General features: G+C 40.1%; 1 long non-coding RNA gene across 1 annotated transcript; it reads right to left on the bottom strand.

Moving 5' to 3' along the window:
* Positions 1-14,561: 14,561 nt before the first annotated feature.
* On the bottom strand, positions 14,562-27,414 carry LOC110441866. The gene is made up of 3 exons (XR_002461960.1): positions 27,335-27,414; positions 22,921-23,027; positions 14,562-14,855 (listed from the first exon to the last, which is right to left on the bottom strand). It is a non-coding gene; the product is annotated as an uncharacterized LOC110441866 (long non-coding RNA).
* Positions 27,415-27,712: the final 298 nt, after the last annotated feature.

Genomic DNA, 27,712 nt, shown 5'->3' with positions numbered 1-27,712 from the left:
ACCCGTATCGTACAGAGCGTTATTAACATTGAGTTATATTGTGTACTCGTGTCATACACATTAATACTCGTTCTAACATTACCCTGTACCCGTATCGTACAGAGCGTTATTAACATTGAGTTATATTGTGTACTCGTGTCATACACATTAATACTCGTTCTAACATTACCCCGTACTAGTATCGTATAGAGCGTTATTTAGTTCTAACATTGAGTTATATTGTGAACTGGTGTCATACACATTAATACTCCTTCTAACATTACCTCGTACTCGTATCGTACAGTGCGTTATTTAGTTCTAACATTGAGTTATATTTTGTACTCGTGTCATACACATTAATACTCCTTCTAACATTACCCCATACTCGTATCGTACAGAGCGTTATCTAGTATTAACATTGAGTTTTATTGTGTACTCGTGTCATACACATTAATACTCGTTCTAACATTACCCTGTACCCGTATCGTACAGAGCGTTATCTAGTATTAACATTGAGTTTTATTGTGTTCTCGTGTCATTATATATGCCAGACAGATAAGGATGCGCTCTGCATACTGTTTACTGTTTTTGTACCTGTTTAATAAGTAATAACGACCTAACTATTCATCAAGCTTCGGTACTTCGCAAAGGAAATAAATGCTATACTGGGTTATGGTATTGAACCCTATGAACTATCTAGTCTGCTACTGTAGATATAAAGTACGGTGTAATAGAGGCTGGGCCGCCCATTCATAAACTAACGGAAGACAACAAAAGTGTGAACTTGATTGACCCCCCGGTGTCCGACAGCATTCTTCTCCCTGCCTCACTAAACAAACTATAGATACGTATATATACGTCATCGCTTTAATGCGGGCCAGCATTGAGGAATTGTATTCCGTAGGAAAGCGGTCGACGCGTACAACGCTGAACTATCCTTAACATACATATTTTATTGATAACACATAGGCAACAGGTTTCAGCGTGTAACAGATTTAAAACCAGAACTTTAGTGCTTCGTTTACTTTGTTTAGTCGTATGAATACCTGTTTAGTTTTTTTTTGCTGGTGTAAGATGTTTGTCTTCATGTAAACGCAGACCTATCTGATGTAATCAAGTACATGTCGGTGAGTATATATGTCTACAGATCGTGGATAGGTAACATAATTAATTGGAATTCATAATGACATTCTGATCGTATCAACATTGCTTCTCTTCCATAAACGGACCAAAATAACATAACCGCTCCTCATATAACTTATCTCTGTGTCACCATGTATAGCCCAATTACTCCAGATGGGAAGATACTGACTGCATATGTCTATATCATGTTTACATTTACATTAAAGTTACCAGTTAAGGATTGTCCTTCCTCGCGTGTGTTCAGTCAGATAACGTGTTTTTCCTTTTCTTTCTATTGACTGGTTTTAAATGATTAAAGGCACGTGATTTGTTCCCGGGGTATCTTTGTTTTAGATATATATGATAAAGTATGCGTAAATATTTACAAGAAACTTATTTTTATATATGCCATGAACATTGGCTATGTTTTCAAAAGGAGACCCTTCATTGCATTAAAAATCTCAGAAAAAAAATTCGCTGAAACATGAACTTACCGAAATCTCAAACATGAATAAAGATCATCTGGACACTTTTTATAACGATAATCACTGTGTTATAACTTCCATATCCCTCTCCGTATCAACCACGAACCTCTGGATGGTATGGAAGTATTGGGTCGACACGGGGAAGGATATGGAAATTTACTACATTATGTTAACATATCCGTATAAAAACATCTTTAAAACAAATCGAGTGTGACTGAGGCGTGAATCTTCTGAAAATGTGTGGAAACGGAAGTACATATGTAAAACATGGCGTGCGTTGTCATGGGTTGGACGGATATGGTGCGTGTCTGGCGGATATGTTAGGTGTTGAGCGGATTTGGTGCGTGCCGGGATATGGCCTATGAAAAGGCATCAGTGTCGCATATGCAAAACATCCCATATCAAGAACAGGTACAGTCTGTATCAGCGATAAGAAAATATGTACTATTATGGCTGACTTAAAAGAAACATGTTCAGTTATTTCTTTTTAGAATTGTTGTCAACTGAGACGGGCCAACGTAAAATTGTCGAGCAACATTTGCATAAACTTTTATTTCTTTCCTTGAGAGCAAAATACATTTACACAATTTGAATACGAATATAAAAGGATCCGGAAACATGTTACGAAAACCTATATCAATCCGTTTCCTACTTTAAATACGTCCATTACACTGGTGTGTGTTTTGCTGGTACTGTTAAACACATTACATGTAATGCTTGTCGCAAATTATATTCGTTATATAAATGGACTGATGCATACATTACGACAGTGCCACGCGCTTACTGCGTTATAACGCTGTCGGGACTATGTGTCTTTAAGGCCGCGATATTATGATTACAATAAAATCATCATGATCTGACCATGTCACTTACACGGTAAGATATCATCTAGTTATCTTTATTAATTACGCTGATTGTTTATTAAGTCGTGTGGATTATCACGATCCTGCTTCATGCGTTAAACAACTGTACAAGAGAAATATTTCCATTAAAACCTTCCCTCCTTCGTTATACTCTTTACTAGGTATTGTATAGACGAAACATGCCACATATACACTAGGTTAACCTCCAACAAGTTATAGACAAATCGAAAGACAATGAAATCATCTCTTGTCTGAACGATCAGTTGTCAACTTGTATAAAATGTAATGATTGACTATCTTATTTCCGCAAATATCATATTCATATATCCTGTTTTACATAAGTTGACAGCAACAAATCATTTAATACGAGGCTCGTTACACTAGATGTAACCAGTCAAGGTTGTTTGACTGACCCAGATTGAAGAGTAGGGTTGACAAAGATCAATACCTGTCTGACGGATTCGTGATAGTTTTTTTGGTTCTTAGATCCCTGGAAAGAAAATTATATATCACAAATCAACCATTCACTCATTTATATTCTTCAAACTAACCTCAATTTTATTGAGAAAGTGGAGGCACCAAATCACAATAAGTCATTTCCGAGATATAATTTTCCGAGCGTAAGAAATCACGTGAATTGGCGACCACATGGTATATTAGGTGGGTATGCACAGTTGTATCTGGATCTGGATCTGTTCGATGTAGGGCCTTCTTAGGCATAAACACGTCGGGAGAAAGAGTTCTAGAGGCGCCTAGTCGTGCAGTTGCAGGGCTATCTAAAACCCCTCGAGTGAATATGCGCGCACAACGTTTCTGGAAGCTGGTCCCAGTCGATTGTCGTGCTGGGAAAAGATGCGTTTTATAGACAGCTGTGTTACAGTTTGTGGTTTTAAAGCACCTAGAGTTGTTGGTTTCCTGGTGTTTTTTTAATGCGCTCTGGCCGGTCGATGTCTTGGTCGAGAAAGGGGTCCCAGACCACATAGCTATACTCTACAGTTGATCGAACTAGAGCGAGGAAATCTGTATTTTCGACAAGTAGCTTGGCAGTGTTTTAGGTTCGGTTGCATAAACATTAGAGTGGAGTTAGCCTTCTTTACTATCTTGGTGATGTGTGGACCAAATCTAAGATCGTCTGAAAGGGTGACCCCGCGATATAGGGATTCCTGCGCCTGCTGTAGGATGTGGTTGTCAAGCTGGTAGAAGTGCTATGACTCAGTTAATGCTCACAATGTAGCACTCCTTGGCATTGAAACACATACCCCATTTTGATGCCAATCTCTCCGAGTCAGCCAGGTCCTTTTGGATACACCTGTACAGTGGGTAGTCGTCGGCGAAGAGGCGAACTGTAGATTTGACAGAGTCCGGAAGGTAATAAATATGACACAGAAACAGCATTTGGCCGAGTACTGTTCCTTGTGGGACTCCAGAGGCCACGTGGACTGAGTTTTACTCTTCATCGTCGACATCACCTTTATGGTGCGATTCGTCAGGAAGTCTCTCAGCCGGCTGTTCAATGACCCATCCACCCCGTACATTTGCATCTTATGGAGTAGTTTATTGTCGGGGAGGTGTCTAAGGCCATCAACAAGTTCAAATTAGCCATTTCAATCAGGGCACCGGTGTCATACTGCCTCATGAGGTCATGGGCAGTGGTAACTAGCAGCCTCTTGAAAGAATAGCCTGATCGGAAGCCATGATGAATAATGTGAGGACCCTGGTCCTTTCCAGATTGTCCCTGCAGGTAGGGCGTAAGAATTGTACCTGCTGCCCCGAATTGCATGATCGTAAGAGGCGACTAAATTTGGGACCTTATCTCTTCTCTCCTTTCTAAATAACTTTCTTCTTCCTAATGTCTCCCTTGACAATGCCTCACTTTTGGCCATTTGTTGAGCGTTCGCCCCTGTGAGGAAGGCTTTGGGTTCTGTCCCCTGGCCGAGACATACCAAAGTCTTTAAAAATGGTAGTTTCTACTCCTGCTTAACGCTCAGCAAATTAGGAGTGGGACGACTGGTTCGCCCGTTGTCAGTATAATGTGACCGGGTGGGGCGTCCTGCTGGGTGTCTTCGGCAGTATGTCTCAGTGAGGTAGCACTATAAAGTCGGCATCAGTTCCGCGCTATCACAAGGAGACTAACACGAACATATCGCAGCCTCCCAAAATACACACACATACACTACACGCATGCATCTTGCACACAGGGGAGGCCGTCTTTAAATGACCTTAGCTGTTAATAGGACGTTAAACAAAATCAAACAAACAAACAAACAAACCTTTCCAGATGGTTCATGATGGGCTTGCAGATGATATGCTCAAGCAGTGACTGTTTCCCTTCTTTCTCAAAGACAGGTGTTACATTAACATGGAGCCAGTCAGCTGGTAGTTTGCCACTGTCGGTAGAGCATTTGAAGATGCGTTGAAGTGTAGGAGACAGTTGGCGAGCATACTTCTTCAGTATGGTGTTGGAGATCATATCGGGACCTTGGACATGGTCTCTAGGATCTTCTTTATCCAGTAAGATGTTACGGTGAGGGGCGGGATCTTGTTTTGTTGTGGCACCTCCATGGGGTATGAGGCAAGTTCTTGCTGTCTCGATGGTGAAGACTGATAGAAACTGTTCTACGAGGATCTGCGCTTTGTCCTTACTGTTACTAAACAGCTGCCCCATCATCTCTAGGGGTGCTACTCCAGTCTTGTCCTGTCTCCTTGACTTAGCATATCGCCAGAAGGACTTGCGGGTGTTGTCGTTAAGGCCTTTCTGTATCATGTTGTTTATGTACTTGTTTATGGTTAAGGCCTTTTTGCATTCTCGTTGGAATGTATACTTCCGGTTGAAAGGTAAATAAGTAGCAAGGCAACTTTGCCAAAGTAAATGATTGGTAAATTTTCATGAAAATGACAATCTTCATGACAGGGATCTCTACTGATCAGTAACCTTTTCTTTGACATGCAGTCTGGAACAGCAAACCAGTTGTTTTCTTCATATTATTTTGTGCAACTAGTAGATTTTGACGTTTACCGGAGGTACACATGCCCAACAATTAAGTGCCATGCGTATCTAATACCCGGACGAATCCGGAGAGAAGAAACGTATTATCCTAAATGAATAGAGGGAGTACACCAGATCAAACTTACAAGGACAGTGACAATTAGCGGCTTTAAATGTTAGGAAAACTTTACAACCTTTCATTACTACCTACGTATTACCGTCATCGAGGCATCCTATTTAACCGATAGTATTTCCTGTTTACCTGTTAGCATTTCCTGTTTACCTGTTAGCATTTCCTGTTTACCTGTTAGCATTTCAAGCATTTCAAGCATTTCCTGTTTACCTGTTAGCATTACCTGTTTACCTGTTAGTATTACCTGTTTACCTGTTAGCATTTCCTGTTTTCCTGTTAGTGTTTCCTGATTACCAGTAAGTATTTCCTGTTTACCTGTTAGTATTTCCTGTTTACCTGCAAGTATTTCCTGTTTACCTGTAAGCATTTCAAGCTTTTCCTGTTTACCTGTTAGTATTACCTGTTTACCTGTTAGCATTTCCTGTTTACCTGTTAGTATTTCCTGATTACCACTAAGTAATTCCTGTTTACCTGTTAGTATTTCCTGTTTACCTGCTAGTATTTCCTGTTTACCTGTTAGCATTTCAAGCATTTCCTGTTTACCTGTTAGTATTTCCTGTTTACCTGCTAGTATTTCCTGTTTACCTGTTAGCATTTCCTGTTTACCAGTTAGCATTTCCTGATTACCAGTAAGTATTTCCTGTTTACCTGTTAGTATTTCCTGTTTACCTGTTAGCATTTCAAGTATTTCCTGTTTACCTGCTAGTATTTCCTGTTAACCTGCTAGTATTTCCTGTTTACCTGCTAGTATTTCCTGTTTATCTGCTAGTATTTCCTGTTTAATCGCAAGTAGTTTCTGTTTAACCGTAAGCAGTTTCTGTTCAAACGTTGATACAATGTATTTCCTCGTTACCTGTTAGTATGTCTCACACCTCACCACTAACACTGTGACCATACCTCAACACTAACACGGTGACCATACCTCACCACTAACACGGTGACCATACCTCACCACTAACACGGTGACCACCTCCCCACTAACACGGTGACCACACCTCACCACCACTAACACTGTGACCATCCCTCACCACTAACACGGTGACCACACTTCACCACTAACACTGTGCCCACACCTCACCACACGCCTCCCCACTAACACGGTGACCACACCTAACCACTAACACGGTGACCATACCTCACCCAATGTATTTCCTCGTTACCTGTTAGTATGTCTCCCACCTCACCACTATCACTGTGACCACACCTCACCACTATCACGCTGACCACACCTCACCACTAACACGTTGACCACACTTCACCACTAACACTGTGACCACACCTCACCACACACCCCACCACTAACAGGGTGACCACCTCACCACTAACACGGTGACCACCTCACCACTAACACGTTGACCACACTTCACCACTAACACTGTGCCCACACCTCACCACACACCCCACCACTAACAGGGTGATCACCTCACCACTAACACGGTGACCACCTCACCACTAACACGGTGACCACCCCTCACCACTAACACGGTGACCAAACCTCACCACTAACATTGTGACCACACCTCACCACTAACACGGTGACCAAACCTCACCACCAACACTGTGACCACACCTCACCACTAACACGGTGACCATACATCACCACTAACACTGTGACCACACCTCACCACTATCACGGTGCCCACACCTCACCACTAACACGGTGACCAAACCTCACCACTAACGCTGTGACCACACCTCACCACTAACACGGTGACCACCCCTCACCACTAACACGTTGACCACACCTCACCACTAACACGGTGACCACACCTCAGCACTAACACGTTGACCACCCCTCACCACTAACACTGTGACCCCCCCTCCCCACCCCCCCCACCACTAACACGGTGACCCCCTCACCACTAACACGTTGACCACACTTCACCACTAACACTGTGACCACACCTCACAACACACCCCACCACTAACAGGGTGACCACCTCACCACTAACACGGTGACCACCCCTCACCACTAACACGGTGACCATACCTCACCACTAATACGGTGACCATACCCCACCACTAACACTGTGACCACACCTCACCACTATCACGGTGACCACACCTCACCACTAACACTGTGACCATACCTCAACACTAACACGGTGACCATACCTCACCACTAACACGGTGACCATACCTCACCACTACCACTGTGACCATACCTCACCACTAACACGGTGAACATACCTCACCACTAATACGGTGACCATACCTCACCACTAACACTGTGACCATACCTCACCACTAATACGGTGACCATACCCCACCACTAACACTGTGACCACACCTCACCACACGCCTCACCACTAACACGGTGACCCCCTCACCACTAACACGTTGACCACACTTCACCACTAACACTGTGACCACACCTCACAACACACCCCACCACTAACAGGGTGACCACCTCACCACTAACACGGGGACCATACCTCACCACTAACACTGTGACCACACCTCACCACACACCTCACCACTAACACGGTGACCACCTCACCACTAACACGTTGACCACACCTCACCACTAACACGGTGACCACACCTCACCACTAACACGGTAACCATACATCACCACTAACACGGTGACCACCCCACCACTAACACGGGGACCACACCTCACCACTAACACTGTGACCACACCTCACCACTATCACGGTGCCCACACCTCACCACTAACACGGTGACCAAACCTCACCACTAACACTGTGACCACACCTCACCACTAACATGGTGACCACACCTCACCACTAAGACGGTGACCGTACCTCGCCACTAACACTGTGACCATACCTCACCACTAACACTGTGACCACACCTCACCACCCCCCCCACCACTAACACGGTGACCACCTCACCACTAACACGTTGACCACACCTCACCACTAACACTGTGACCACACCTCACCACTAACATGGTGACCACACCTCACCACTAACACGGTGACCAAACCTCACCACTAACACTGTGACCACACCTCACCACTATCACGGTGCCCACACCTCACCACTAACACGGTGACCAAACCTCACCACTAACACTGTGACCACACCTCACCACTATCACGGTGCCCACACCTCACCACTAACACGGTGACCAAACCTCACCACTAACACTGTGACCACACCTCACCACTATCCCGGTGACCACACCTCCCCACTAACACGGTGACCATACCTCACCACTAACACTGGGACCATACCTCACCACTAACACTGTGACCACACCTCACCACTAACATGGTGACCACACCTCACCACTAAGACGGTGACCGTACCTCGCCACTAACACTGTGACCATACCTCACCACTAACACTGTGACCACTCCTCACCACTAACACGGTGACCACACCACCACTAACACTGTGACAACCCCACCACTAACACGGTGACCACACCTCACCACACACACCACCACTAACACGGTGACCACCCCACCAATAACACGGTGAGCACCCCACCACTAACACGGTGACCACACCTCACCACACACACCACCACTAACACGGTGACCACCCCACGACTAACACGGTGACCACACCTCACCACTAACACGGTAACCATACATCACCACTAACACGGTGACCACCCCACCACTAACACTGTGACTACACCACCACTAACACTGTGACCACACCTCACCACACCCCCCACCACTAACACGGTGACCACCTCACCACTAACACGGTGACCACCTCGCCACTAACACGGTGACCACCCCACCACTAACACTGTGACTACACCACCACTAACACTGTGACCACACCTCACCACACACACCACCACTAACACGGTGACCACCCCACCACTAACACTGTGACTACACCACCACTAACACTGTGACCACACCTCACCACACACCCCACCGCTAACACGGTGACCACCTCACCACTAACACGGTGACCACCCCTCACCACACCCCACCACTAACACGGTGACCACCCCACCACTAACACTGTGACTACACCACCACTAACACGGTGACCATGTTGGATGTTTTACACTGTGACTACATCAGAGCTCTGAAAGTTATACCACACCACCTACTTAATCACCCATGTTCCATCACCAGTGGCGGATCCTTATTTGAAAATCATGTTTTTACCATTTTCCTAAATTTTCCCCCATATAGAACCCCCTGGAAATTTGGAAACCCCCCGATAGAGGTATCTGGATCTGCCACTAATTACCAGCGCTGATCACACGAAAACTTGCGTTTCCTTCAGGATGCGGGCAATTTTTCACATGAGGTCAAAAGTTCAGGAATCACACTGAACAATAGAAGGCTATTTCACTTAGCTGTTGTAAACCCTACATATTTGTATAAATATACAGTTAATCCGGATGCTTTCTTAAAACAAGGAAAATCCAAGTCAAAAAACCCTGTAAGCGTGTGTTATAAATAGAACATATCTGACTGTGGAAACTTCATTGGTTATATATTCAGCCAAGGAAGTTTACCACGCGCTGACCTACTTTCAGTACGTTCAACCTTCATGTTGCGGGCTTGTGGTCACGGTTGTCCGCCTTCATTCATTAACACGACTACCGGTAACATAATGGTGTGTTACACTGGCCCAGAGGCTCAAAACATTTCCACGTGTTTAGTATATGGCTTGATTAAAAATTACATAAAAGATTTGTTTTACTTGCATATTTATTTGATTTTTTGCCTCTCACCCTCAGCTTGACCGTGGGCGCACGCGAGCTATAAGGGTTCGCGGTTAGGTGGGTTGGTGCTGTATCATTATCGACCTTCTAGGGAGTGCCCTATGTACAGTATATACCTAACTTACGAAACGTTCGACTTTCAGTAGTTACTAGCGTCTGCTCACATTCTATCGATTTTACTACTGAATCGGCAGTTTGTTGGTGTGGCAACGAGTATCAACAGATGACGCCAGGATGTCGTGCTGACGTCACCACTCATAAAGGTTACACGCTGGGTCATGTGCATGGGTAAACAGGTAGAACGACCGTCAACATGTTGACTTCCGTAAAAATCTGGTGTGCGTATCAGGCGTTCGGTGAAATCCAGTCCTCGACATTGATTGTTATCTGTAAACAACCGAGTGTTATGGAATAATACAATAAACACATTGATGCGACCACGTGCGAAGGTTCTCATTAAATATGCTAGCTGGGTACCTGTACAGTAGATATAAATGACGTGATCAATATTTGTACACACAATAGCATGAATGGGACTCCGTGATCTTTGACCAAGTTTGTTACTAGGGAGGAGCTGGTCGGTCACTAGGTGGAGCTACAATTAAGGCTGCACAGGGAAGTGTGTGAGAACTTGGGAAGTGTGAAGTCTTGTTTAAACGCAGATCGCTATGACGTAAGGAAGGTTGTGTTTGGCAATTTGAATAAAGATATTTTTTAATGGTAAAAGATACCTTTCAAACACGACCTAAATAGGGATATATCTTTTTGAGTATTTGTTTCTTTTTCATAAAGGATATCTCTTTTATGTTTAAAAATATCTCGATTACATTTTGAATATGTCATAAAGTCATTTAAGTATTAAAAGATATATATATATCTTTAAATGTAATAGAGGTATGTTATACATAATTAAAGATACATTGTATATCCTATTAAACAGAGATATATAAAGTATATACATAGAGTATATATACGTCTCTGCTGTTGAAACAAAAATATCTTTAAATGTCATAGGTATAGTTCGTATAAATGTAATTAGAATGATATGGGGATTTTTTCTATTATTAATCTGATAATCTCTTACATTAAAAAGAGAAAGCACTGCTACATATTGAGTTTCTATAGATCTCTCTTGGTATAAATGCTGAGGTGGCTTGCCCTATATAGGACCTGTAGCGCGAGTATATTTGGAATAATTCGGTTAGTGAACGACGGGATTTAATGTCGAGGATGTGTTTAATTATTTAAAATGACAATTTGTATCTTTGGTCTTTTAATAGATGTTTGATTAGAAATAACAAAATTGTACATTGATGTTAATAGCTGTATGATGTTTCTAAAGTAGGAACCGTTTAATGTCTGTTACATAGGGTTACAGCCTAGCAGCAATAGTATTTGTCCGGAACATACATTCTGATAATGACACGTTTTGTAAATCTAACTGTCAGGAGAGAAGGATTGATGAAATGACGATGGATCAGACGTACGTTACAATCTAAATCTGATGATTTTGATAGTAAGTGTGTGCCTGATGCTTTAATATATAGTGCAGTGCCATCAAAAGGGTAGGTGGGACGTGAAGTTATACAGCTTATGGTTTACAAATATATTATAATTAAAACTATTTCTCTAGTGTGTATCGGTATAATAAAACGGTTAAAGTATGGGGTTGAGGGATATAGCAAGTTTCTGGTGTCCCTTGACCATGCCTATTTCCCTCGGCTTTACCTCGGGAAAAAGACCTTGTCTTGGGACACCAGAAACTGGCTATATCCCTCAACCCCATACTTTAACTGTATAGTGTCGTGTGTACCTGATGCGTTAATATATAGTGTCGAGTGTACCTGATGCGTTAATATATAGTATCGTGTGTACCTGATGCGTTAAAATATTGTATCGTGTGTACTGGATTCGTTAATCTATAGGGGCGTGCGTACATTATGTGTTAATATATAGTGTCGTGTGTACCAGATTCGTTAATATATAGTATCGTGTATACTTGATGCGTTAATATATAGCGTCGTGTGTACTGGATGCGTTAATATATAGTGTCGTGTGTACCTGATGCGTTAATATATAGTGTCGTGTGTACCTGATGCGTTAATATATAGTGTCGTGTGTACCTGATGCGTTAATATATAGTGTCGTGTGTACCTGATGCGTTAATATATAGTGTCGTGTGTACCTGATGCGTTAATATATAGTGTCGTGTGTACCTGATGCGTTAATATATAGTGTCGTGTGTACCTGATGCGTTAATATATAGTGTCGTGTGTACCTGATGCGTTAATATATAGTGTCGTGTGTACCTGATGCGTTAATATATAGTGTCGTGTGTACCTGATGCGTTAATATATAGTGTCGTGTGTACCTGATGCGTTAATATATAGTGTCGTGTGTACCTGATGCGTTAATATATAGTGTCGTGTGTACCTGATGCGTTAATATATAGTGTCGTGTGTACCTGATGCGTTAATATATAGTGTCGTGTGTACCTGATGCGTTAATATATAGTGTCGTGTGTACCTGATGCGTTAATATATAGTGTCGTGTGTACCTGATGCGTTAATATATAGTGTCGTGTGTACCTGATGCGTTAATATATAGTGTCGTGTGTACCTGATGCGTTAATATATAGTGTCGTGTGTACCTGATGCGTTAATATATAGTGTCGTGTGTACCTGATGCGTTAATATATAGTGTCGTGTGTACCTGATGCGTTAATATATAGTGTCGTGTGTACCTGATGCGTTAATATATAGTGTCGTGTGTACCTGATGCGTTAATATATAGTGTCGTGTGTACCTGATGCGTTAATATATAGTGTCGTGTGTACCTGATGCGTTAATATATAGTGTCGTGTGTACCTGATGCGTTAATATATAGTGTCGTGTGTACCTGATGCGTTAATATATAGTGTCGTGTGTACCTGATGCGTTAATATATAGTGTCGTGTGTACCTGATGCGTTAATATATAGTGTCGTGTGTACCTGATGCGTTAATATATAGTGTCGTGTGTACCTGATGCGTTAATATATAGTGTCGTGTGTACCTGATGCGTTAATATATAGTGTCGTGTGTACCTGATGCGTTAATATATAGTGTCGTGTGTACCTGATGCGTTAATATATAGTGTCGTGTGTACCTGATGCGTTAATATATAGTGTCGTGTGTACCTGATGCGTTAATATATAGTGTCGTGTGTACCTGATGCGTTAATATATAGTGTCGTGTGTACCTGATGCGTTAATATATAGTGTCGTGTGTACCTGATGCGTTAATATATAGTGTCGTGTGTACCTGATGCGTTAATATATAGTGTCGTGTGTACCTGATGCGTTAATATATAGTGTCGTGTGTACCTGATGCGTTAATATATAGTGTCGTGTGTACCTGATGCGTTAATATATAGTGTCGTGTGTACCTGATGCGTTAATATATAGTGTCGTGTGTACCTGATGCGTTAATATATAGTGTCGTGTGTACCTGATGCGTTAATATATAGTGTCGTGTGTACCTGATGCGTTAATATATAGTGTCGTGTGTACCTGATGCGTTAATATATAGTGTCGTGTGTACCTGATGCGTTAATATATAGTGTCGTGTGTACCTGATGCGTTAATATATAGTGTCGTGTGTACCTGATGCGTTAATATATAGTGTCGTGTGTACCTGATGCGTTAATATATAGTGTCGTGTGTACCTGATGCGTTAATATATAGTGTCGTGTGTACCTGATGCGTTAATATATAGTGTCGTGTGTACCTGATGCGTTAATATATAGTGTCGTGTGTACCTGATGCGTTAATATATAGTGTCGTGTGTACCTGATGCGTTAATATATAGTGTCGTGTGTACCTGATGCGTTAATATATAGTGTCGTGTGTACCTGATGCGTTAATATATAGTGTCGTGTGTACCTGATGCGTTAACATATAGTGTCGTGTGTACCTGATGCGTTAATATATAGTGTCGTGTGTACCTGATGCGTTAACATATAGTGTCGTGTGTACCTGATGTTTTTATAAATAGTGTCGTGTGTACCTGATGCGTTAATAATATATAGTGTCGTGTGTACCGGATATTTTTATCAATAGTGTTGTTTATATTTGGGATGTTAAATATACTGTCGTATTGCATTATAATAAACAGGAGTTTCAGAGTTTCTTTTTTCATTAAGAAAGGTGGGGTATGTTTTGTTTTATTTGATTAAAATAAACGTGTTTGATCCGTAGAAGCACATTAAAGAAATATTACCGAATCACTACACTTGGGAACACGTGTAAATAATTTGTTGAAACCGTGATAAAACCGTTTTGATGGATTTTAATGAATGTTTGTAATCAAACTAGAGTCTTCAAAATTTAAATATCGAAACACTATATATGTATTTCTTTACCGAACACGCCCCTTGTTCGGATTGGGTTACGTCCATGGATTGGTCGTGACCGTTGTCACAGATTTACACTCACTGGTGTTTCCGGTACCATCCTTATCCGCTTGACTGAGGCTCCACAAATGTCCTATTGTAGTCAGTCATAATCAGTAGACCGTGATCAACGACCCACATAGATACGGGTCCAGTCACGTTTCCTGTTGTCTCACATTGTTACACTGCAATATAACATTTACTGGTTTCTTAAAACAGACACAGACAATGGTCGACATCTGCAAGAACAAAATGAGCATGCTACTGTATAAAAGGAGATCACTGGAATGCTACTGTCTATGTAAACTCCGTAAGGCTGTGTTTAAAAGTTAACCAGACATTAAATGTAGTTAATTCACACAGCCGTGATCTGACTAAGCGCATTCCATTGATAAAAGGGACGCGAAAAATCCATAAAATGTGGTACGGTATACACGTACGATAGTGATAACTGTCAGGATTGACGCCCGAGTTTTACTAATCGAAGGTCGCTTGTCATCTCCGGCTGATTTTTAAAGCTCAAGATACTTGTAGACTAAATACGTTTAAAAGCATCGCGCTGTCAGTAATAAGATCGAACACATTAAACTAGTGCAGCAAAGGATTTCCGGGTCAAAACGGTTAAAATTTACATTCTGGATCATGTTGCGGTAGCTATTTATAGTAACCTCTTTGTGATGGGGAAGTGGAATTAAAGTAAGCACGGTACACTACAGGGCTTATTTACCGTAAGATTTATTCATCGATTAAATGTGTTTCAGTAGCATGGCTTGCTAGGCCTCACACCCTTTGTGTTGTGTACCATACAATGTTGGGTGGAGGACGTTTAGTCTCCGTGTCTGGGCACGTTCCGGTACGGGTAACGTGGCCTTCACCGAGACTTAGTCTACTAGGTATAGAGTTATGTATGATGTGGAGGTAGAGATAGAGTCTTGAGTAAGAATGAGGCACACAGTAATGCTGATTTGTGCATGTATGTATGAGGTACACTGTCATGATGAGGTAGAGACATGAACAGAGTCATGTATGAGGTATAAAGTCATGTTTGAGGAACATTGTCATGTATGAGGGACATGTACAGAGTCATGTATGAGGTACATGGCCTTATTACCAGGTACAGAGTCATGTATAAGTCACATGGTCATGAATGAGGTACAAAGTCATGTTTGAGGAACAAAGTCATGTATGAGACACGTGTACAGTCATGTATGAGGTACAGGTTCTTGTATGAGGTACAGAGTATGTATGATTACAAAGTCATGTATGAGGTACAAAGACATGTATGAGGTACAGAGTCATGTATGAGGTACAGAGTCAGGCTTGATGTACAAAGTCAGGTTTGATGTACAGAGTCAGGTTTGATGTACAGAGTCATGTATGAGATACAGGGTATTGTATAAGGTATAGAGTCCTGAATGAGGTACAGAGTCAGGTTTGATGTACAAAGTCAGGGGAGGTACAGAGTCAGGTTTGATGTAGAGAGTCGTGTATGAGGTACAGAGTCAGGTTTGATGTACAGAGTCAGGTTTGATGTACAGAGTCAGGTATGAGGTACAGAGTCAGGGGAGGTACAGAGTCAGGTTTGATGTACAGAGTCATGTATGAGGTACAGAGTCAGGTTTGATGTACAAAGTCAGGTTTGATGTACAGAGTCAGGTTTGATGTAGAGAGTCATGTATGAGGTACAGAGTTAATTTGATGTACAAAGTCAGGTTTGATGTACAAAGTCAGGTTTGAGGTACAGAGTCAGGTTTGATGTTCAGAGTCAGGTTTGATGTACAGGGTCAGGTTTGAGGTACAGAGTCAGGTTTGAGCTACAGAGTCATGTATCAGGTACAGAGTCAGGTTTGATGTACAGAGGCAGGTTTGAGGTACAGAGTCAGGTTTGATGTTCAGAGTCAGGTTTGAGGTACAGGGTCAGGTTTGAGGTACAGAGTCAGGTTTGATATACAGAGTCAGGTTTGATGTACAGAGTCATGTATTAGGTACAGAGTCAGGGTTGATGTACAAAGTCAGGTTTGATGTACAAAGTCAGGGTTGATGTACAAAGTCAGGTTTGATGTACAGAGTCAGGTTTGATGAGTCAGGTTTGATGTACAGAGTCATGTCTGAGATACAGGGTATTGTATAAGGTATAGAGTCATGAATGAGGTACAGAGTCAGCTTTGATGTACAAAGTCAGGTTTGATGTACAGAGTAAGGTTTGAGGTACAGAGCCAGGTTTGAGGGACAGAGTCAGGTTTGAGGTACAGAGTCATGTATGATGTACAAAGTCAGGTTTGAGGTACAGAGTCATGTATGGTACAGAGTCAGGGGAGGTACAGAGTCAGGTTTAATGTACAGAGTCATGTATGAGGTACAGAGTCATGTCTCAGGTACAGAGTCAGGTTTGAGGCACAGAGTCAGGGTTGAGGTACAGAGTCAGGTTTGATGTTCAGAGTCAGGTTTGATGTACAGAGTCAGGTATGAGGGACAGAGTCAGGGGAGGTACAGAGTCAGGTCTGATGTACAGAGTCATGTATGAGGTACAGAGTCATGTCTCAGGTACAGAGTCAGGTTTGAGGCACAGAGTCAGGGTTGAGGTACAGAGTCATGTGTGAGGTACAGAGTCAGGTTTGAGGTACAGAGGCAGGTTTGAGGTACAGAGTCAGGTTTGATGTTCAGAGTCAGGTTTGATGTACAGGGTCAGGTTTGAGGTACAGAGTCAGGTTTGAGCTACAGAGTCAGGTTTGAGGTACAGAGTCATATATGAGGTACAGAGTCAGGTTTGATGCACAGAGTCAGGGTTGAGGTACAGAGTCATGTGTGAGGTACAGAGTCAGGTTTGAGGTACAGGGTCAGGTTTGATGTACAGAGTCATGTATGATGTACAGAGTCAGGTTTGATGTACAAAGTCAGGTTTGAGGTACAGAGTCATGTATGATGTACAAAGTCAGGTTTGAGGTACAGAGTCAGGTTTGATGTTCAGAGGCAGGTTTGATGTACAGAGTCAGGTTTGAGCTACAGAGTCAGGTTTGAGGTACAGAGTCATATATGAGGTACAGAGTCAGGTTTGATGCACAGAGTCAGGGTTGAGGTACAGAGTCATGTGTGAGGTACAGAGTCAGGTTTGAGGTACAGAGGCAGGTTTGATGTACAGAGTCAGGTTTGAGGTACAGAATCAGGTTTGATGAGTCAGGTTTGATGTACAGAGTCATGTCTGAGATACAGGGTATTGTATAAGGTATAGAGTCATGAATGAGGTACAGAGTCAGCTTTGATGTACAAAGTCAGGTTTGATGTACAAAGTCAGGTGTGATGTATAGAGTCAGGTTTGATGTACAGAGTAAGGTTTGATGTAGAGAGTCATGTATGAGGGACAGAGTTAATTTGATGTACAAAGTCAGGTTTGATGTACAAAGTCAGGTGTGATGTATAGAGTCAGGTTTGATGTACAGAGTCAGGTATGAGGGACAGAGTCAGGGGAGGTACAGAGTCAGGTTTGATGGACAGAGTCAGGTTTGAGGGACAGAGTCAGGTTTGAGGTACAGAGTCATGTATCAGGTACAGAGTCATGTATCAGGTAGAATAGTATTGTTGGGCTGCACGTTATAGATTTTTAATTGCATGTGCTTGTTTATTATCTTCAAAATCCAAACGTTTCTCTCCCGTTACATGGTACAGAAGATGTGACAGAAAGCGTGTGTATTTCAGGAAAAGATATCAAAACTAGGCCATAAGGAAATGAAAATAAATAATATCTAAATTTACACACGTTTGCACTTTACTGGGAAACCGTAAATGGAAATGACCTTGTATGATATTGTGGAAAAATATTTTGTTCTGAACGGTTATTTTTAGATCCGGTCAGCCACTGGCTGGATTTCACGCTATTCTAAAAATAGATCTTCCGTTAATCGTACTACAGGTATATATAAACTATCACCTGACACGTTGAGAAATTCCAGGTATATTGCTTACGTAGTAGGGTCATTGTCGTCTGACCCTGGTATGTACAGGTAAGGCAATACCTTGTAGGGTGTTCTCGAGATTTCATCATCGATTTCATAATAATGTGACGCTATTTCGTCGGCTAAGCTCAGTGTAATGTTCATGAATAAGTATTGGTGTTTCTTGTTTAACTGACACAAACAAAATAAATATGTTCCGATACAAATATCAAGTTTACATAGAGTCGACTATCATGATACATCAGTACCTCGTATGTGTCTTACCTATTGTGGCTGAGTCAATAACATGGGTTTATGGTTTAAACTATACTTCTATTGTAAAAACGCAAACACGAACACTTTATGAAAACTTACATTTATTTCCATAGTGACGTAGACACATAGAATTAACTTTAGACAAATCACACCATATGAGGATAAACGCGATCCTTTCGTCACTCCTACTGTCCATTCTCTCAGTTATACATGTACATGTGTATACAAATATGTATATTGTACTTCATTTTCCATATCTGCAACTTTATTTCCTCATGTAACACATATTATGTGTCTGAGTGTCAATACAATTTTGCTTGTACACATGCATGCACCTGTCCATCCTGTCAAAATTTAATATATGAATTCATGTACATGTACCTCATGTTACACATTTTCATGTGTCTGAGTGTTGGAAATAAAATCTGAAATCCTACCCCATCCCATTATGTAGGTGATGGAAACGTTTAGATTTGTTGCAATATAGAGAAAACGTGCGTTACAGTTGATGACCCCTTAGTTTACAAACACCCTTATCGCTAGGCTGCTCTATGTATACAGTTGAAGGTTGTAGCAACAGTTATAACGTATAGCTACCTGTCTTCTAATTGGCAATGTCACTGACCAGGTTCTGACCACATGGTCAATGACCATAACATTTCATAGACACGCGGCTGGCTTCTCAAACAGGCCTAGTGCATTAACCTCAAATCAGATATCGAATTATTCAAATTTTAAAATCAAAGGTATGTGAAAGGGAGGTGTCGTGTAGGAAAGCCGGCGTCTTTCTGCACTAAAATAAAACTATTTGATGAAAACGTCACGTCAGTTTGACACAGAGACATCGCTCAAACGTTAATGTCGAAATAAATTACAACATGACGATGACTGTTGCTATTAATATTTAGCTGTCGATATCGGCGATCCAATAAATACTGTATCAGGCACAGGGACGCTTACTGAGATTGGGTACTTTCTAACAGTGTTGAAACATTGTTTTTTTGTTATTGCAGACTGATGTTTACGGGAATTTACAAAATCAGAAAAGTTTTATTTATAGACATTCGTCAACATAAACAAGCCCGATTACTGTGTACATAAAAATACAGACTCTACATAATTAACACTCACAAACATTTATTCATAAATATTTATGAATATATCTTTTAATTATTAATCAATACTGTGTCATGCTTTTATGATTTCAATTATTTTTTGACGACGAAATATGTCGAAATCTACAGTCAAAACAAATGTTACTTAATCTAAATATATTTCTGTGAATATGAGTGACACGTGATTCATACAGCTGTTATGGTGGTGTTTATGCGTAGATAAAATACAGAATTAGTCACATCGAAAGTGCTTTAACCAACCACATGAATGTTGGTATTTTGGACAAGGAATATTTTAAAGTTATACGCAGATATCAATATACATATACAGCTATATTCTATTTATTTGGTATATTTGTTCTGTAATAAGTAATGAGATATAAATATCTGAATGTTCCTTGACAAAAGTAGGAAATTCCTAATCATACATGTAGATATAAATATATATATTAAACTATCAATTAACTCAAAATTTAAATATTAATTAAATAAATTGAACTGAACACAAAAATACATTTAACATTAACATCATCAATTTCTGCTGGTGTACCACAAGGATCTGTTCTTGGTCCTTTTTTATTTCTTATATTCATTAACGATATTACTCATGAAATTAACACTAATGTAAAACTTTTTGCTGATGATACGTCTCTTTATGTTATTGTTGACAAAGATGTAATTTCTCCAGCAGAAGAACTTAATGATGATCTTGAATCCATTAATAATTGGGCAAAACTCTGGAAAATCAATTTTAATCCTCAAAAAACTATTGCATTAACTGTAACTAAGAAAAATAGACAGCATCCATTACTTATATTTGATAATCAGATAATTCATGAAAATAAATCTCATAAACATCTGGGCGTAGTATTTAATACTAATGGTTCTTGGGGTGATCATGTTTAATATATTTATGATAAACCATGTAAAAGATTAAATATTCTACGTATGCTAAAACATAAAATTGATAGGAAATCTTACTATATCTCTCCTTCATTCGTCCTACTTTAGAATATGCCTCTTTTGTCTGGGGTAATTGTAATATTGGAGAAGAAAAACTACTGGAATCCTTTCAAATTGAAGCAATGAAAGTTATAACTGGTCTTAGAAGTGGTACATCTCATCAAAAATTATACTATGAAACAGGTTTTGAAAAATTAAAAGATCGACGGAATAAGCATAAACTTGTCTGAATGTATAAAATCCTCAACCACTTAACACCTGATTATATATTTGACATCACTGAACCTTATATTAATATACAAGTCAATCACCATTTAAGGACAAATAGATTTTTTTAACATTCCTCATTCTAGAACTTGTATCTACAACTGTAGTTTCTTTCCTGATGTCATGCGTCTATGGAACAATCTCGATCATTCAACTCTTCTCGGACTTTAACATTCCTCATTCAGAAAATTAATAAAATTCAAGAAAACTAAATATTGTATTGTGTCAATTACGTAATAATGCTAGCAATTTAAATTTTGATAAATGCAATGATCACTTGATAGTTGATCCATCTTGCTCTTGTGGCGCATCTTGTGAAAATGCTGAACATTATTTCTTCTTATGTCCACTTTATATTAACTATAGACATTTCATAACTGACATCACTAATCATTTTGGATATTCATCTGTTGATCTACTTACATCTAGTAATGTTTATCTATCTACTGATGATAATTTATTTATTCTCTCAAAAGTTCAGCAATACATTTCTGCTACTAACAGATTTAATTAAAATTATGACTGTTTTCATTGCCTCTTATACTTATATTTATTTACATGTATATGTATGTATATCTTTTTTTTAATTTTGAGTAAGGGCTCGTGTGTGTGTGTGTGTGTTTGTGAATGCTTATTTATTATGTGTATATGAGGGTGTATGTGTGTTATGGTATGATTGTAAGTGTATATGAGTGTGTCTCGTTGATCCATGTACTAAATGTATGCTTCTTGTCAATTAATACCTGATAGGAGAAGACTTATATAGGCTAAGCCTGTTGTCTTATCCAATTGTGCATTTTTTTGTCCAATAAAATTGGTTGAAACCTCAAATTTAACATTAACAGAAAGTAACAGACATTGTGTAGCTGGCGAGTTTACCTGTCACTGACGTACTTACTTGCCCCGAGAGTCAGGATGTAGTGTAACACAATCATGTACACCACATGCACCACACATACCTGACGTGACTCAATCGGGACAGGTATCTGGAATCACGACCAAGGTTATGTATACCAGGTAATATATAAATGTAGCACCACTAATACGGATCAGTTCTATCGAAACACCCCCCACGGAGGTACTAAACCTTACTTGATAAACTTTGTATTTTTCCTGTGGGATTTTTTGGTGTAATCTCGGACTAGGCTAAAATACTTAACTTCTTGAAGTCAAACTGTGCAAACTATAGCGTTTGCAAATAAAATTGATATACATAAAGCATAATAAAAATGTGACCATAAGGGTCCCATACTGAATGACGTCATCACTTTCAGTTTCATTATTGCAGGAACAAAATACAAACAACATCCGACCTGAGTAACACGCAATCTAGACCCGTGTACCTTTAGGACATGAGTAAATCCCTAATTACCCAGGTTAACTTATGAAATAAGGTGCGTTGTGTTATGAAATATCGTGGGTCTTATGAGACAGGGTTGGCTGATCTACGTAGTAGCCGCGTGAGAGCGGAACACTGATTGACCCCAATCTGGGCGGATCAGAATCATCCGCTTATCCGATTTCAGAAGTCAAAAAGTCGTGACGGGAATCGCCCAGACAGACTTACTTGTGGGTCGAACCTTTGTCCTAGTTATTATCGAAATGACGTATGCCAGTGACGTGTATCTATTCAACAGTAGGAATGAACACGGTATATCTATTTATAGATTTCACAGGTGACCACTTTGTTGTTTACTTACCTGGTTGTTATGAACACGCGTAAAGTGTTGTGACCAGCGCGAGGCTCACTGGTCGGTAAGGACAGAGACATATATACACTATATTCTCTGGGAAGGGGAAGTGGCAGCTATGTCATCCATTTCCGATCTCGAAAAAAAAATAAAAAAATACACCAAATAAACAAAGATATTTTGCAATTAGCCAGTACGTAAATATGTTTAATATGTGTTTAGAAGTACTATCGCATGTACGTAAATCTGTACGTGTCAGCTGCAGTATATATAATACATGTATATATACTAACAGACGGTGTCAATGTTTGATCTATATACATAAATACATAGTGTATTACACGATTGATCGATACACAGATTTAACATAGTCACCAATAAAAAGGAGTTAGTACTATAACGTGCTAGTTTACAGAAACACGACAGACGGAAGTTCCGGAAACAAATCCACGTTTATCAAGAAAAGGTGTTTCATTTAAACTAGGATATCAGCAATAAAGTACATGTAATACTATCATTATATCTCTGGGTGCTACTTACGAGTTGAACAATGTCTATACTTCCTTAAAAGATTTTAGACTAAAAAGAGCTGGAGCTGAGCTTACCTTTTTAATATACTGAATGCTATATACACACATGTAGGTATCTTTGTTCATTTTACCTGTGAAATATGGGGAATTACAGTACAATAAAAATGATATCTAACCTACAAAATGTTTGCATATGCCCCCGCACCCGCTGTAATAAAAATTGAGCTAGCCGCAATGTCTAACCAAAGTCATTGACGTGGAAAATATAGGTCACAGTGACCTTTATGCCATATGATTGTCTGATACTCATCAGGAAAGATATGCATATATATACAATTTGATGAAATTAATACGACTAGCATTATCACAGCAATGAAGCAAAACTCAAATTGTAACTATACAAATGGAGCTAAAAGCAGGTCACGTTAAATGTCATTGTCATATGATTGTGATTTATTTCTGATGCCGATGTTTGCAAATGCACTTTGATGACATGTGTCCTGTATCACAAAAAAGGACATAAATGCAAAGTCTAACAAAAGCCAGCGAAGCGGATAATATAGATCACACTAATCTATGTGTCCTATGATGAATAATTTTCCTCAAGAATGTATCTATTTATAAAAAGTAATGACTATGTGACTTGTAGTATCACAAAAATGGAGCAAAACGTAAAGACTAGCCACAGTAGCTAAACGTAAAGACTAGTCACAGTAGCTAAACGTAAAGACTAACCACAGTAGCTAAACGTTAACACTAGTCACAGTAGCTAAACGTAAAGACTAGCCACAGTGGCTAAACGTTAAGACTAGTCACAGTAGCTAAACGTAAAGACTAACCACAGTAGCTAAACGTTAAGACTAGTCACAGTAGCTAACGTAAAGACTAACCACAGTAGCTAAACTTTAAGACTAGTCACAGTAGCTAAGCTTAAAGACTAGTAACAGTAGCTAAACGTTAAGACTAGCCACAGTAGCTAAACGTACAGACTAGCCACAGTAGCTTAACGTTAAGACTAGTCACAGTAGCTATACGTTAAGACTAGTCACAGTAGCTAAGCTTAAAGACTAGTAACAGTAGCTAAACGTTAAGACTAGCAACAGTAGCTAAACGTAAAGACTAACCACAGTAGCTAAACTTTAAGACTAGTCACAGTAGCTAAGCTTAAAGACTAGTAACAGTAGCTAAACGTTAAGACTAGCATCAGTAGCTAAACTTAAAGACTAGGCGCTTTAGTTAAACGTAAAGACTAGCCATAGTAGCTAAACTTAAAGACTAGTCACTGTAGCTAAACGTGAAGACTATTCACAGTAGCTAAACGTAAAGTCTAGTAACAGTAGCTAAACGTACAGACTAGCCACAGTAGCTAAACGTTAAGACTAGTCACAGTAGCTAAGCTTAAAGACTAGTAACAGTAGCTAAACGTTAAGACTAGCAACAGAAGCTAAACTTAAAGACTAGGCACTTTAGTTAAACGTAAAGACTAGTAACAGTGGCTAAACGTAAAGACTAGCCACAGAAGCTACACGTAAAAACTAGTCATTATAGCTAAACGTAAAGACTAGTCACAGTATCTAAACGTAAAGACTAGCCACAGAAGCTACACGTAAAAACTAGTCATTATAGCTAAACGTAAAGACTAGTCATTTTAGCTAAACGTAAAGACTAGTCACATTAGCTAAACGTTAAGACTAGCCACAGTAGCTAAACGTAAGGACTAGTCACAGTAGCTTAACGTAAAGACTAGTCACAGTAGCTAACCGTAAAGACTAGCCACAGTAGCTTAACGTTAAGACTAGTCACAGTAGCTATACGTTAAGACTAGTCACAGTAGCTATACGTTAAGACTAGTCACAGTAGCTATACGTTAAGACTAGTCACAGTAGCTATACGTTAAGACTAGTCACAGTAGCTAAGCGTAAAGACTAGTAACAGTAGCTAAACGTTAAGACTAGTCATAGTAGCTAAGCGTAAAGACTAGTCACAGTAGCTAACCGTAAAGACTAGCCACAGTAGCTAAAAGTGAAGACTATTCACAGTAGCTAAACTTTAAGACTAGTCACAGTAGCTAAGCTTAAAGACTAGTAACAGTAGCTAAACGTTAAGACTAGCAACAGTAGCTAAACGTAAAGACTAACCACAGTAGCTAAACGTTAACACTAGTCACAGTAGCTAAACGTAAAGTCTAGTAACAGTAGCTAAACGTACAGACTAGCCACAGTAGCTTAACGTTAAGACTAGTCACAGTAGCTAAGCGTAAAGACTAGTCACAGGAGCTAAACGTAAAGACTAGTCACTGTAGCTAAACGTGAAGACTATTCACAGTAGCTAAACTTTAAGACTAGTCACAGTAGCTAAGCGTAAAGACTAGTCACAGGAGCTAAACGTAAAGACTAGTCACTGTAGCTAAACGTAAAGACTATTCACAGGAGCTAAACGTAAAGACTAGTCACTTTAGTTAAACGTAAAGAATAGCCACAGTAGCTAAACGTAAAGACTAATCACTTTAGTTAAACGTAAAGACACGTCACAGTAGCTAAACGTAAGGACAAGTCACAGTAGCTAAACGTAAAGTCTAGTAACAGTAGCTAAACGTACAGACTAGCCACAGTAGCTTAACGTAAAGACTATCCACAGTAGCTAAACGTTAAGACTAGCAACAGTAGCTAAACGTAAAGACTAACCACAGTAGCTAAACGTTAACACTAGTCACAGTAGCTAAACGTAAAGTCTAGTAACAGTAGTAAGGACTAGTCACAGTAGCTAAACGTTAAGACTAGTCACAGTAGCTAAGCGTAAAGACTAGTAACAGTAGCTAAACGTTAAGACTAGCAACAGTAGCTAAACTTAAAGACTAGGCACTTTAGTTAAACGTAAAGACTAGTCACAGTAGCTAAACGTAAAGTCTAGTAACAGTAGCTAAACGTACAGACTAGCCACAGTAGCTAAACGTAAAGACTAGTCACTTTAGTCAAACGTTAAGACTAGTCACAGTAGCTAAACGTAAAGACTAGTCACAGTAGATTAACGTAAAGACTAGTCACTGTAGCTTAACGTAAAGACTAGCCACAGTAGCTTAGCGTAAAGACTAGCCACAGTAGCTAAACGTAAAGACTAGCCACAGTAGCTAAACGTAAAGACTAGTCACTGTAGCTTAACGTAAAGACTAGCCACAGTAGATTAACGTAAAGACTAGTCACAGTAGCTAAACGTAAAGACTAGTCACAGTAGATTAACGTAAAGACTAGTCACTGTAGCTTAACGTAAAGACTAGTCACAGTAGATTAACGTAAAGACTAGTCACTGTAGCTTAACGTAAAGACTAGCCACAGTAGCTAAACGTAAAGACTAGCCACAGTAGCTTAACGTAAAGACTAGCCACAGTAGCTTAACGTAAAGACTAGCCACTGTAGCTTAACGTAAAGACTGGCCAAATCATTAAAGCGGAATATATTGATCGCAGTGACCTATCTTTCGTGTAGGTGTAGTGCTCATCTGTATATGACCTGTAGATACTATGGGACATCTAGTATGAGAAGAACTGAACGCAAGAAGTATAAATGTCGTACGAACGGACCGACTGCAATGATAAAAACAATTTTGTCATCTATTGTGGCAAAAACAAAAAAAATCTTCGCTGCAGTTGGTATCCACTCTGTGATATTCCTAGTACAATAATGTAACATCTCAGTACTTTCTTTGTTTCAGTATCAAGAGTCGTCTTGCATGTTAATAACTTATTCGCTGAAAGTTAAGTTTCAGTAAAATTATGACAAGCTTTCCGAACACGAGATGCATGCGCGCATGATATATGTATTATGTATAAAAGTGATAAGCGCGCAGTTGATTTCTTCAACTTAAACACGTATTGTGGTATAGTTTGAATTTAGTACCTGTATGTCACTCGCCGACAGATGGCACTAGTCATGCATAATGCATGCCCATGATCACCGTGGTTAACGGCCGAGGTGTGTAGGCGGTTAATCTGACTATAACGCAGAACATAAACAGGAAATATAGACAACTTGACCACTCCCACGCGGCGACCGACAGATATCCTTGGACACTCCCCATGACTGCTGCTAGGACGTTTATATATTACATTTCGTTTAGCATGGGTGTATAACAAAATATTTACATCGATTTATATTGTCAATATAAGCATACCAAGGTCATTGCGCGCTCTTGAGACCATTGACTGTGGCGATATTATCGTGACATCATTAAAATTGTGACGCCATAGTCATAATTTCAAATACTAGTACTAACTA

Source organism: Mizuhopecten yessoensis, unplaced genomic scaffold (genome assembly GCF_002113885.1).
Source record: "Mizuhopecten yessoensis strain PY_sf001 unplaced genomic scaffold, ASM211388v2 scaffold716153, whole genome shotgun sequence".
In the NCBI taxonomy this organism is placed as follows: domain Eukaryota; kingdom Metazoa; phylum Mollusca; class Bivalvia; order Pectinida; family Pectinidae; genus Mizuhopecten; species Mizuhopecten yessoensis.
This window is presented reverse-complemented; position numbering and strand designations above follow the sequence as displayed.